At 35.9% G+C, this 14,687-nt stretch overlaps 2 long non-coding RNA genes across 5 annotated transcripts; both read right to left on the minus strand.

The window, feature by feature from the left end:
- Positions 1-6,090: 6,090 nt before the first annotated feature.
- On the minus strand, positions 6,091-6,850 carry LOC116130984. Its single transcript, XR_004128173.1, has 3 exons — positions 6,734-6,850; positions 6,428-6,545; positions 6,091-6,351 (listed from the first exon to the last, which is right to left on the minus strand). It is a non-coding gene; the product is annotated as an uncharacterized LOC116130984 (long non-coding RNA).
- Positions 6,851-6,857: 7 nt separating this feature from the next.
- LOC116130985 lies at positions 6,858-8,715 on the minus strand. Of its 4 annotated transcripts, XR_004128177.1 has the most exons (5): positions 8,482-8,715; positions 8,251-8,366; positions 8,011-8,108; positions 7,748-7,885; positions 6,858-7,313 (listed from the first exon to the last, which is right to left on the minus strand). It is a non-coding gene; the product is annotated as an uncharacterized LOC116130985 (long non-coding RNA). The 4 variants fall into 4 exon arrangements; XR_004128176.1 differs by having other exon boundaries at positions 8,011-8,366; XR_004128178.1 differs by lacking the exon at positions 8,251-8,366 and having other exon boundaries at positions 8,482-8,709.
- Between the last annotated feature and the right edge of the window lie 5,972 nt (positions 8,716-14,687).

Below are 14,687 nucleotides of genomic sequence, written 5' to 3' on the forward strand. Positions count from 1 at the left end.
AACTCCAACAAATTCTCTCAAAATGTGGTACTTGCGCTAAATGTGTTTGAATTTTTGGTGTGTCCTTGGTTCCTTTGCTTGTGCAATAGCTCTAGTATTGTCATAGAACATGCTTATCGAGTAAGCCATGTTCAGAACCACACCCAGTTCAATTACAAACTTTCGCATCCAAACAGCCTCCTTAGCTACTTTTTAAGCAGCAATATATTCAATTTCTATAGTGGAGTCTGCTGTGGTTGTCTGTTTGAAATTTTTCCAACTAACAACACCTCTATTACATATAAAAATCTACCCTAACGTAGACTTTCTATCATCAATATCTGATTGGAAATCAGAATCTGAGTATCCTTGAATGTTTAACTCTGAACATCCATAACTCAAAACTAGATCCTTAGTTCTTCTCAAGTACTTAAGGATCGATTTTACAACCTACCAATGTTTCTCCCTTGGATTTGACTGATATCTGCTCGTAACCCTTACAGCATAAGCTATATCAAGTCTTGTACATAGCATTGCGTACATTAAGCTGCCTATGGCAGACGCATAAGGCACATTACGCATCCGCTGCCGCTCTACATTGGTCTTTGGACCCATCGCCTTGGAAAGATGAAAACCGTGAGTGAAGGGCAAGAGACCTCTCTTAGAGTTCTCCATGCTAAATCTTTTTATCATTTTCTCTATGTACAATTTCTAGGATAATCCAATTACCATTTTCATTCTATCTCTATAGACACGAATGCCAAAGACATAAGTCGCTTCTCCTAAGTCTTTCATTAAGAAGGTTTTAGACAACCAAACTTTAACCTCTGTCATCATGTCTATGTTATTTCCCATCAAAAGTATGTCATCTACATATAATATGAGAAACGTGATGACATGATCTTTAACCCATTTATATACACAGGGTTCATCTGGATTCTTGACAAAAGCAAATGATTTGATTATGTCGTCAAATCGAATGTTCCAGCTTCTTAAAGCTTGCTTCAATCCATAAATGGATCGATGCAATTTGCATACCTTATGCTTTTCAACAGAGGATACAAAACCTATCGGTTTTTTCATATAGATGTTTTCCTCAATAAACCCATTAGGGAAAGTTGTTTTGACATCCATCAACCAAATTTCATAATCATGATATGCTGCAATATCTAGCATTATACGGATGGATTTAATCATAGCTACAGGCGAGAAGGTGTCCTTATAATCCAATCCTTGTTTCTAAGTATAACATTTCGCCACCAGTCAAGCATTGAAGGTCTTTACCTCCTGATCCTTGCCAACTTTTCTCTTGTAGACCCATTTGCAACCTATAGGAACTATTCCCTCTGGTGGATCCACAAGTGACTATACTTGATTGGCATGCATTGATTCTATCTTAGAATCCATCGCTTCTAGCCATTTTCCTGAATCTCTATCCAGTATTGCTTCTTCGTAGCTTCTATGATCATCACCATGATCATCTACTCCTGCTTAGTAAGATTCAAAATCTTGCTCATGTAGGAACTCATATCTTTCTGGAGGTTTTGATATTCTACAAGACTTTCGCATTGGAACCATAGTATCTGATACTAAGGTTCGCTGAGTGGACATTCCAGCTTCAGCAATCTCGGTTCTTGGCTCTTTGAACTCTTCCTTGAGTTCAATATTTCTTCCAACATCGCCTTCCTCCAAGAACTCGTTCTCGCGGAAGCTCACATTTCTACTGATCCAAACTCTTTGATCACTTCGGAAGTAAAAGTAATATCCTAAACTATCTTTAGGATATCCAATGAACTGACCCTTCTTGGATTTAACATCCAGCTTATTAGATTTAACTAATTTAACAAAAGCTGGACAGCCCTAAATCTTCATATAATTTAGACTTGGATGTTTTCCATACCATATCTCATACGGTGTTTTCTGGACAGTTTTAGATGGGACCCTATTAAGGATGTGCACAGCGATCTGGAGAGCGTACCCCCACAGAGATATTGGCAAGTCTGTAAAACTTACCATCGATCGTATTTCTCCTTTTAGACACTCCACTAAGCTGGGGTGTATAAGAAGGAGTTAATTGTGAGATGATCCCATTTTCTTTTAAGAACTTCTGAAACTCTGTACTCAAGTATTCACCCCCACGATCTAATCGTAGTATTTTAATACTCTTTCCAGTTTGTTTTTTACTTCATTCTTGAATTCTCTGAATTTTTCAAAGGATTCAGATTTGTATTTCATTAAATACAAATATCCATATCGTGACATATCATCTGTAAAGGTAATGAAGTATTCAAATCCTCCCCAGGCTAAAGTACTGAATGGTCCACACGCATCTATATGTATGAGTCCTAATAGTTCTTTAGCTCGCTCTCCTTTACTCTTAAAGGGAGACTTGGTCATCTTTCCTTGGAGACATGATTCACATGTTCGATAGGGTTCAAAACCCAATGAGTTTATGATCCCACTTTCTCCAAGCTGTACTAATCTTCTCTCTCCTATATGACCCAATCTATGATGCCATAGAATTTTAGGATTTGATTCAGATCGAGTTCTTTTATTAGAAATGGTATTGATTGAAGCATAGTCATTTAGTTCTAAGACATATAAACCATTTGTATTCACAACTTTACCAACTAAAACATTTCCAAAATGTATTGAACATTCATTTCCATTAAACAGTACATAGTAACCTACTTTACACAAAGCAGAAATAGAAATGATATTTCTAGTGGCTTTTTCAAAGCACAATACTTTAAATAAATTCAAAACATACCCTGAAGGTAGTCTTATTGGGCAAGTCCCCATAGCCTCGGCTGCAACTCATGCCCCATTTGCCATCCTCAAAATGATCTCACCCCTTGTCATCTCAGAACTATTCTGAAGTACCTACGACCACATACAAACATGAGATGTTGCTACTGAATCTAATAACAAGGAATGATTATCTGAATTAACACTTAATTCATATTCAATCATAAGGCATTGGTTTGTACCTGCTTTTCCTGTGCCTTTCCTCAAACTGTTCAAGTATTGAGGACAGTTCCCCTTCCAATGTCCATCTTCTCCATAGTGGAAACATTTTCCTTTTGCATTGGCCTTCTCTGCCTTTGCCACTGGCTTCTTAAAGCTCTTATTCTTGGGTCCAACTTTTAGACCTTTCTTTGGTTGCTTTTTGGGCCTTTTATTGGCCCTGCTGGTGGAGGCGGCAAAGACATCCTTATGTCATTTCCTTTTCACATTTTGCTTGTGAAATTCTTAAAGCTCATTTACCAATTCAAAGAGGTTTCGCTCAATCCTATTGAGATTATAGTTAGTTATAAACAGTTTATAACTTGAAGGAAAGGATTGTCGAATCAAATTCACTTTGAGACGGTTTGGCATGACCACCCCATATCCATCCAGTCGACCTAATCCATTGATCATCTTGATAGTATGATCACCTAGAGGTACCCCTTCCCTCAACTTCATGCTAAAGAGGGATGCACATAACTCATACTCAACCACTCTTGGATTTTCGCTGTACAACTCTTGTAGAGCTGTGAGGATATCATAAGCATTCAAAACCTTTTCATGCTTAGTTTGAAGTTCTCTATTCATTGAGGCTAGCATGTAATTTCTAGCCCTCCTACTATCTTCTTTCCACTTTTCAAAAGCATCAAGCTCAGTTTGTGGAGCATCCGGTCCAATATCAAGGGAAGAGGTGCTTCCAGGACATAAGCAATCTTTTCGAAATCTAGAACAATTCTGAGATTTCTTAGCTAATCCTTAAGGTTGGGTCCGGTTAACATGTTATTATCCAGTATCTTTAGGAGAACATTGTTGGCCATTTTTTATTATATATCACAAAGATGAAATTGCAAAGAAAAATAATTTTATTAGTGTCTTGTAATCTTTTAAACCTTTTATTACATAATCAAATTAGCTCCCACTATTTTATCTACACTCCCTTAAATAGGATCCAAAAATTTTCGTTGGATTAAATTTCTTAGTGGGGAATCAATTTCTTATCAAATTCAATTAACCTCACATAATAGAATTCTTGGTTAATTAAGTCTAATAAGTGGGAAACTATTTTCCTTTTATATCACTATATAAGATTTGATTCATATTCCTTGTCCTAGCTTCGGATACCTCACATAATAGAATTCTTGGTACCCTAGGCTAGTTAAATCCAAACCATTGTGCTTTTTTAGGATGACATTTTCATCATGTCCTTACATTATAGAAATCTTGGGATATTAAAATTTATATTGAAGGAGACTTGGATTTAATAATTTTAATTTTGGGAGATTTAGGTTTAACCTTAGTTAATTAATTTTTTAACATGTCATGTTTAACTAACTATCTATACATATCACGTATATGCATAAATTAATGCATGTGGGTTGACCATGGAGCTTTTTAAAAAGACATCCTGAAGGTAAACTATTTACCCTAATCCTATATCTTCGATTGGATTGTCATCCGGATACTCTTCGGGTTCCTGTCCAGCTGATTCAATTCTTAATTCTTAATATCTGGAGAGTTTTCTTGATAAATTATATCCATGGATGAATCACTAGATTCTTTATCAGAATTATCTTAAATAAAGTTTAATGATTGTTGTTTTTGTGTTTTAGTTGGACACTTGAGAGCATTGTGTCATTCATGTTTGCATTTCCAACATTTTATTATTTTACCTTTATTATTCTAATGTTTTCTTTTCCTATCATTTTGTTCTTTCATTGGGGTTGATTTTGAAAGGACATTTATGTTTGATTTTGAAGGTGATAAATCATTAAGTTTTTTACTAATAGTTTCTAAAATAGTGTTGTGATTATTAAAATTAACAATTTCTTCTTTTGATATATCAAAGGGTTCAAAAAAAAGTTTTATTAAATATGCAAAAAAAAAAAAAAAAAAAAGTGTTAAGAGAAATATATAATCAAACTTAACAATTTCTTCTTGTTTTGATTTTGCTCTCTCTCTCACCCATATGTGTGTGTGTGTGTGAAACAATCATCTTTTGTTTTATACACACACACACACACGTATATATATACACAGTGGCGGACCCAGGATTTTTGTCGAGGGGAGTCTTTGCGTCTTTGCCATTGTTCACCAATCAACTAATAACACTTTTAAAAAACCACCAAACTTTGAGCAAAAAAAATGATACAATATCAAAAAGTTGAAAAGAAAAAGTACAATAACATAATATTTTCCTATTTAAATAAATTTATGAGAAGCAAAACTTTGAGCAAATATGTTAAAAATAACATTCAATTCACAAGGAAATACAAGAAAATTTTTATGTAGACTCTAAATCTTGGCCTAATTTGCTTTCAATTCAAATTTTTTTCTTACCAATTGATGTTATTGATTTCTTATGAAAATTTGTGATGAAATTGGAAGGGAAGAAGCAAGGACCGATTGGAAAAATGAGTTAAGCTATATACACTTTCAAATTAAATAATGTTTTATATGATTAAGTTCTTTAAATAAATTAAATAGTAAGTAATTATGCTTACTCTTAACATTAGATTGTCATTATCAAAGTTCAATAAATGATTCAAATTGAATTATAATCTAATTATTATTTTTAATTATGCCATGTCATTCTCATTAATTAGATGATAAATTTATGAAAAGAATATAACATAATCATTCGAAATTTATTAAAATCATAGAAAGACAACAATAATAATTAAGTAGATTATTAATTTATAATTATTTAAATTATATAATTTTTAAATCTATTAAAAAGAGGTGTAAGTTAATCACAATTAATAGTGATTTATGTGATATAATATATTTACTAAATTAAGAGAAAGAGAGAGGACATAGAGTCAAATTAGTAAAGATAGATAAAATCCCGAAGAATAAGGAGAAATTCTAGGGAAGATTTTCCTATAAAAAAAATTGGTTTTTTTTTGGTAAATTTGAAGGGGTCCGCCCCTACCTGGGCTGGACACAGTAAATATTTCTCTTCAACCAATTTTACAATCAAGACATACATATATTTCTTCACAAATCGTTATCTTACATTTGGTTTAAATGGCAACAAGAATGATGAAGAAGAGTTTGAGCCCAATAAGTTCGCAAACTTACTTGAGCTCAACTTATTATATAATATTTTAATTTTAAATTAATATTATATATAAAAATCAAAATATTATTCAATTAAAATAATATATATCTATAATCGAGTTGAGCTCAAGTCGAGCCTAAGCCGATCATATATCTATATAGCTTGAGCTCGAGCTCGAGCTTTGACTATTCCAACAGAACTGAGCTCAAGGTTCTCAATACTCAACTCGGCTCGGCTGGATTGCAGCCCTAAGGGAAGTGCATCCGAAGTTGTTCCAGGAGTACGTGCAAGACCCGAACCAGTCCCTGAATCAAAAGCATGGAATTAACCAACCAACGGATGAAACACAAAATGAAAGACTGCAGTAAGCAAGCAACTCACAGACAGAATGGTGGCCCGTGTAATGCAAGGCTGAGTAGCCACTTTAGAAACACATATTGCAGGACACCATTGAGCCTTTTCTTCTCCTCAACATAAAACTTCCTATAAATTTGCACACCTGAAATAGCCATTCATCTATTACTACTGAATGATTCTGACATTGATGAAGATGAAAAGCTAGTAGTTTTCCCAAATTCTAAGGCTGTTACTGAACCAGCCATCTATGAGAACAAAACAGAGTATTTGTCTTCCCTGAGTTTTAAACTAAGAATGTCTATTTGATTGCTTAAATAGACTCTGTGATACCTTATTCAACAGTTTTAACTCCAGGAAGGACTTTCGCAAGATGCTCTGATTCTAACAACTCCAAAAATGAAGCATAATGACGAACAGTCTGCCAATTAATGAAATTACAAAGGTAAAACTGCAAAATAAGGCAAGAACAAATTAGTTAAATATAATATCACCTGAACTTCAAGTATCATGCATTTATTTAACAGAAAAGTCTATGCCAAATAAATTACAAATTAAATAAATATAGGACAGAAGGATAAATATCAATCATATAAATAAAGACAACAACATCCATTGAGCCCTGTGACCTCTTTCGATCAGTAAGTGGTGGTATACTTCGGAGTCAACATCTTCATTTCCACTATTATCAGTTTGAATAGTTTCAACCCCAGCAAGTGAATCTGTTTGAATAGATAACAGCAGCAAGTGGTAGTGCTACTTCTGAGTCAACATTTTCTCCATTTCCATCCGTTTGAGTAGATTCAACTGCAGCAAGAGGTGAAGCCACTTCTGAGTCGACATATTCATTTCCATTTCCATCCGTTTGAGTAGATTCAACCGCAGCACGTGATGGAGCTCCTTCTGAGTCAACCTTTCATTTCAATTATCATCAGTTTGAATAGATTCAACCGCAGCAATAACTGATCCCTATCAACTCATAAATAATGTAATGTATCTGTGTCTCCTAAGACCACAATCTTTAAAATAAAGAACTTCTTAGTTGGCATTCATGTACTAGAGTCATCTAATTCCCACATATAAAAATCCAATCAATTTTTTTTAAAATTAAAACAGTCAAATTGTCTTGCTCGTTAATGAAAATCAGGATTTAAAAATAACCAAAAAAAAAAAAAAAATCTATCCACCCCTAAAATTCTTGAAAATATTAGAAGTATTTAAGAAAATTCAAAGCATATAAGATTAAAACAAATTAAGTTGCTTAAAAACCACAATCCTTTTACCATAGATCTTCATAATGAACTCTAATAGTAAACAAGATAGAATTGAGAGAGGGAAAGTGAGTACTTCTAGCTCTTGACGTAGAGCAGCAAACCCCGCCGTATGAAAACCAACAGTACCAGGTGACGTCACCCACAAGTTTCCACCATAGGTCGGATCCATGAAAATGGCTTCTCAAAGTCGTCAAACTTTCACTTTCACAACCTGGGAATCAAAAATAAAAAATTAATCATCATCTGAAAAACATGAAAGAACTTCTCTTTGTTCACTGAATGTTTTGGCAGATTCATCAGAGGAAGAAAAAATAATTTGGTTGATGATCAGAATACCTTTCTAGCCTATCCAAAGGTTCAGATTCATTGCAGTGGTATTCTAAACATGATAATTCAATCACACTGTACTAGCTGTGATTCCAACTCGTCAAACCCTAAATTTCAAACTCGATCTAATAACTATTACGCAATAAATTCACAGATAAAAAACAACAAATAATATAAAAAATAATTGTAGAAAAATAAATTTGAATTCCAGCAGGCCCGCCCTACTGAAAGATATGCACTCTTTCTCACCCATGAAAAACAACTAAGACTAGTCCCAAAACAACTCATAGGTACTACGTATAGTAGTTGAGGTTCTGCTTAAGATTCGAACCAAACGAGATAAAACGAGTGAGTTGCGAAACGCCCTGTATCAGATAATAACAAAAAAAAACTCTTTCTTTCAAAATATTACCAGCCTTTCTAATGACATAATAAATAAAGAATTTAAACAGAAATTCAATAGTTGACACTATACTTAACTGATAAATTCGGCGCTTCAAACTCTTAAATATAAATATTGGATATGAATTGAACAGAGAAATTACGGTCAAATCTCTTCTACTCCTTCAGAAAAAAGAAGATTTCATCATCAGTAGGAGGGAATAGAAATCCCTCGAGATTGCTCATTTCTGGATCAATAAACAAAAGACCTATTTCCGTTTCTGAGATTCAACACAAAAAAAAAAAAAAAAAAAAAAAAGAGAGAGAACACTGTAGAAACAGCGTACGACTTAGGTTTGTGGGCTTGATGGAAAGAATTTGGTATCCAAAGTGAGAGGAGATGGCTTGTTTATATACATTACACATATGATTTAGGGGCGGACCCAGCCCATTTGAGGTAGGCCCAGGCCACCCTCAGCCTCAAATTTAATTTAAAAAAAAAAAAAACACAATTTTTTTATAGAACAATCTTCCCTAGAATTTCTCCTTGTCCTTTGGTATTCTACCTGTCTTTACTAATTTGACTTTATGTCATCTCCCTTTCCCCTAATTTAGTCTATATAATATACCACACAAATCACTATTAATTCTGATTAACTTACACCCCTTTTTAATAGATTTAAAAATTATATAATTTATATAATTATAAACTAATAATCTATTTAATAATTATCATTATCTTTTCTTGATTTTAATGAATTTTGAATGATTATGTTATACTCTTTTCACAAATCTATCATCTGATAAGTGACAATGACATAACATAATTAAATATAATAATCAAATTATAATTAAATTTGAATCGTTCAGTGAACTTTGACCATCACAATATCTATATATATCTATATATCTATATAATGCACTGCTTCTTTTGACGCCACGTAGGATTGATAAATGATCGTCATGTAGGATATCGTTAATTGGTTCACGTGTTTACTGTTTATTAGGCTTGCTATAATAAGGATTATTCATATGTATTCAATTAATATATTCAATACAAATCTTTCATATTCCTCTTTTAATTTGATAAATTACTAATAATTTATTGATTTCCATGAATATTAAGAGATTGCTATAATAAAAATTAGTCAAATGTATTCAATATATATCTTTCACATTCCTTTTTTAATTTGAGATCTTTCACATTCCTCTTTTAATTTGATAAATTACTAATAAATATATGGCAGCATGTGATTGGCTAGGAGAAAATTTATCTGACCGGCCATCCCAAGTTTGGATTTAAAAAAATGGCCTTGAAACTGTTTTGTATTTTTTTCCAATTTAGAGAAGCTGACGTGGCATAGTTAGGATCCATTAAACATGTAAAATGGGTTAAAATGAAAAGATTAAAACATATAAGGACAAAATCATGATTAATGAAAGTTTTTAAAATTTGAAATTTGAAAAAGAGCCCCACCCATTCAAATCGCTTAATCGAAACCAATTAAGGCAAAAATTGATATCTTCAATCCCAAAACGCATATGTGCAATTTCCGGCGATAACAGTCCACAATCCGGCAAATTTTCACACCCAAATTCAATCCTAAAGCTTCTACCTTTCTTAAAACTATGGCTGACATTCACAATGAGGACAAAAACCCAACGCCTCTTCGAATCGTAGAGTCCGACCGCGCAAGCAGTTCAATGGTTGCTCCAATGGATCCTCCGATCAGTGAAGGTTTCCAGCAGCGGAGACGACAGCGGCACAACAAGAGAGAGAACAGAAGCAAAACGGTTCTAAAGAGGAAGAGGAGGCCGGGCAGAATTCAGGCTAGGAAGAGGAGTCCGGCAAGAGTTCAAAGGAGGTCGCGGAGGAGAAGGCCGTCGAAGAAAAGGTATTTGTACTTGACGAGACCTAAGATCGCTTAAGCGATCCTTTATATTGCTTAAGCGATTGATGGCTTTTACTCTGGGTCGCTTAAGCTATTTTGGATTGCTTAAGAGTAAAAGCGATGAATCGCTTAAGCGATCTTAGATCTGACAGATGTTGATGCTACCTCGTACAAGATCTCTTAAGCGATCTGTAATCGCTTAAGTGACCAAGAGTAAAAGTGATGAATCGTTTTTATTCTTGGTCGCTTAAGCGATTTAAGATCGCTTAAGCGATCTCTTCCGAGGCAGAACGAAATCTGCTCAGATCTATAATCTCTTAAGCGATCCTTTATATCGCTTAAGCGATCTCAGATCGCTTAAGAGATCTTGTATGAGGCAAAATCATCTGCTCATCGCTTAAGCGATTCTTCCGGAGCGTATTTTGTTTATATTTGATTTGGTTTAATTTTTTTGCTGATATTTTGTTTATATCGATTATGCAGATTTTCCGGAGCGTAAACTATAGAGAGTACAGATTAGAGGTTGTAAGCGATACGGTACCGTACTTCCCTGTGAGGGTGACAGTGAGGTCAAGTTGGGATGTTTTAACGAGAATAACGGGGATTTTAGGGACAGTGAGGAATGGTGAAAGGAGATTCAAAGAGACTTGTTTCAGTCATTTTTGGGATATGGACACAAAATGGAAAGAACATCGGGGATCGGAGTGCATTATATGTTGGTGCACTCAATAAAAGCAACAAAAAGCACGAAATAGGTTCATGTGGATGAAAAGCCAGTACATTTCAAGATGATGGAATATGCGTTGGTGACTGACTTAAGATGTGGGGAATGCTAGTGAGGTTGAGGAAAAAAGAATAACGGACAATACAGGAGCCAAAAGGTTGGCTAACAAGGTTTTGGCGGGAAACAAATCTATTAAGGCACAGGAAAGAGGATAGGTTAAAGATGGTGAGTTTAACGATTCAGAGACGTTCAACTGTGCTTGGTATTGTTCTTACATTCGATCCTAATGGCTATGTGACTTAACAAAAGCCATTGTATTGATTGGGTGAAGTTTTTAAGCAACTTGAACTTCTTTAATACTTATCCGTGGGGACGGGTATCATTTAAGCGAACCATGGAGTCCTTGCAAGCAAAAGACCTAGCGTTAAAGCACTCCCAATGGGCCGAGAAGAAAGACCGGCGATGTACAATTTGTTTGGCTTCCCATGGCAATCCAGGTAAATATTATAGCTTTTTGTTATATTTTTTTTAATATATGTGTTTGAATTATGATATGGACTGTTTTTTTACAATGTAGGCTTGCATGTATGAGGTCATCCCTGTCCTGGCTAAGGCAGGGGGAGATTAGGGTTTCAGTTGTGCACAGACATTTCTTAGGATGTTGCGATGGCCGACCAGAAGTGTACCCATTCGGATTATGACAAATAGATTGAATTCAATCAGCTCGGTAAGATTAAAGGATTAAGCTTGAACATGCACTTGCTTTAAAATGTCGTTTAACTCTGATTGATTTTGTTTCTTATTGCAGGGGGTTGTCCTCCCTTCCTCACGGCTACTCGGGCGAAGCGCAACAGAACTATGTCACATCTTTCCGAGCATTGGAGGATCAAGGATGAAGGGTAAGACCCCTGACGCAGGACCTACAAGAGGTCACACATGTGAGGGCGTTGCAGGGCCACTGCTTAGAATGTGGTTGACCCGAGAAGGATGAAGCCGCAATCGGTGGGAGGGGAGGAGGGGAGGGAGGAAGAGGTTCGTATGCCTCATCAAATATGTACAACAGTACTACTTTGCCAGGGCGTCAGGGTCAGGAGAGTGAGGTGGTTGACCCTAAAGAGTTTGTTTGATAAGATGGAAGAGCAGTTAAAAAGGGTGGAGGAGAAAATGGATAAGGTGGCAGAGAAAGTTGTTAAGGTGGAGGAGAGTTGTAGGTGCAAGAGAAGTTGGTGGAGTATTGAGGCGGTTAAAGTGCAACCTGGGCTGAAAGAAGAAGCCGAAAGAGCAGGTTTGTGAAATTGCTTTACACCATACTAACACGTGAAACTAAGAGGAAAACAAGAAACAAATTGAGAAGAACCAATTTGAGGGGGTTAAAAGTTTCTGGAGGAAGTGGGGCAGTTATAATGGAGAAGGTTGAGGTGGGAGGCGAAGGAAGCGGGGATGTACAAATGGAAAGGGAGGAAGTGGGCAAGCAAAAATGGAGTCCATTGTCGATTTGTATATCCAATGAGGAGGAAAAGAAAAACCCTTCTATGCCTATTACAATGAATCCGGAAGTGATGCCCTTGTAAAGTGTAAGACTGTGGATTATTCCGGATTGGTTTGAAAAGATTTTGACGAGGGGCAGCTGGCTTCACGGCTCGGTAGTTATTTTTGCTTAATTTCCTTATTTTTGCTTAATTTTCCTTATTTTTGCTTATGTTTTCCATGAGGTGTATACTTCATGTTGTTTTTTATTTGATACAGCACATTGATGAGTTATTGGCACTGATGAGCTGCGACAAACCAACAATGGTGATCTACTGTATCCCGATTATGCCATCACCATGTGGCCTTTGGCTAAACACTGGTATCGACATATCGCAATTTTTGAAAAACATCATTGGTACACTTGTAACAAAAGGAGCCAAGCAAAAATGATCGGGCACAGAAGACTTGGACTGCGTCCCTAATGATTTAAAGTTTGATGACAAGATAATGCAGTATGTAATGGGGGACAGGCCCAAATATGGCCACGTTGGGCAAAGGTTAAAAGTGTCTACTGCATCATCCTTGTCAAGAAATACACTAGATAGCAGTCGTCGCGCTCTTAAAGGAGAGTTGCTGAAGATCCTTGACTGCAACCCAACATTTGTCGAGACAGGCAATTGGAGGCCGAGTTAGAGCCACTGTCTGTGTTGTTTCCTGTGGCTGTTACGCGGAGAGCGGGATGTTTGAGCACCTCAGTGATGAAGCATTGACAGGAAGTGGCCACTCAAGCACGTTCCCGTCCCAACAAATGAGTCAAGGTAAATTTTGTATAAAACTAACTTACATAATACAATTGTTCTATAGTTGATTCTAATGCTAATGTCATCTTCCTATTGCAGTGCTGATTGTGGAGCATATGCCCTAAAATTTATTCATTTTGACATGACCAATAGCCCATGGACAGATTGAATGATGAAACAATGACCATTTTTCGGGAGCGCTGGGCTATTGAGGCTTCCATGAGGAAATGGATCTGTTTTGAGTGACCCACAACCCAATCAAAAGGTTTGGAACTGTGTGCTTTTATTTATAGTTTTATGATTTTGATGCTGATACTTGGGTTTGGTGCTAATGCTGCAGGGTCATGCTTATACACAGCTTGACCGAAATAGACGACTCAGTGAACTTTTCAATCTTGCACTACATAACTTAGGTTTGTGAAGAGAGAAAATTTTACTCCCCGGACATCCCAACTTTTCATTTAACAAATTGGCCCTGAAAAACTTTTTATTTTTTTGTGTTTTATTTAGAAAAGCTGACATGGCTGCAGGTGGTCGGATAATTTTGTAGGTTACTGGCAACAATGAGAGGAACTCCTCAAACTGGCTTGGGCGGTCAGAGTAGGCTGCCGCAAGCATCTGCAATCAAGGCTGGGGGCCAGGAGGAGGCATCTGGAATCAAGGCTGCTGGCAAGCCTGGTCACCATGAAATGATCTCAGACAGTGTTATACCGAATTTGAAAACTTCTCAAAATGGCGGCATCTGCAATCAAGGCTGCTGGCAAGCCATGGTACCATGAATGATCTCAGACAGTGATTATACCAATTTTAAAACTTCTTAAAGTGGCGACATCTGGCAATCAAGGCTGTTGGCAGCATGGTACCAAGAATGATCTCAGACAGTGATTATACCGAATTCCAAAACTTGTCAAAGTGGCTTAAGATTATTCTGTTTTGGCACTATTATGAATTATTTTAAGTTTAAACTTTCATTTACATTGATGTCTCTTATATTTTGATCTGTGCTGGATTAGATGTATATAAATGGCTTCATTTTGCTGCTTATTCTTTTCAAATTTGAGAGGAAAATGAGATATAAATGACAGATTATTACATAATTCCGGAAAATAGGATTCTTCCTTTTTTTGTCATGATCGCTTAAGCGATATATGAGCGACCACATATATCTCTTAAGCGACCAAGATTTTTTCTCAAATGATCGCTTAAGCGATCTGAAATCGCTTAAGCGATCAAGAGTGAAACCGAGAATCGCTTAAGGATACCAGAGGATCGCTTAAGTGATCATAGATCTGGACAAATTTTATTCTGCCTCTAAGAGATTGCTTAAGCGACCAAGAGTAAAAACGGGAATCGCTTAAGGGATACCAGAGGATCGCTTAAGCGGTCATAGATATGGGCAGATTTTATTCTGCCTCAAAA

This window comes from Pistacia vera, unplaced genomic scaffold (assembly GCF_008641045.1).
Source record: "Pistacia vera cultivar Batoury unplaced genomic scaffold, PisVer_v2 Contig227, whole genome shotgun sequence".
In the NCBI taxonomy this organism is placed as follows: domain Eukaryota; kingdom Viridiplantae; phylum Streptophyta; class Magnoliopsida; order Sapindales; family Anacardiaceae; genus Pistacia; species Pistacia vera.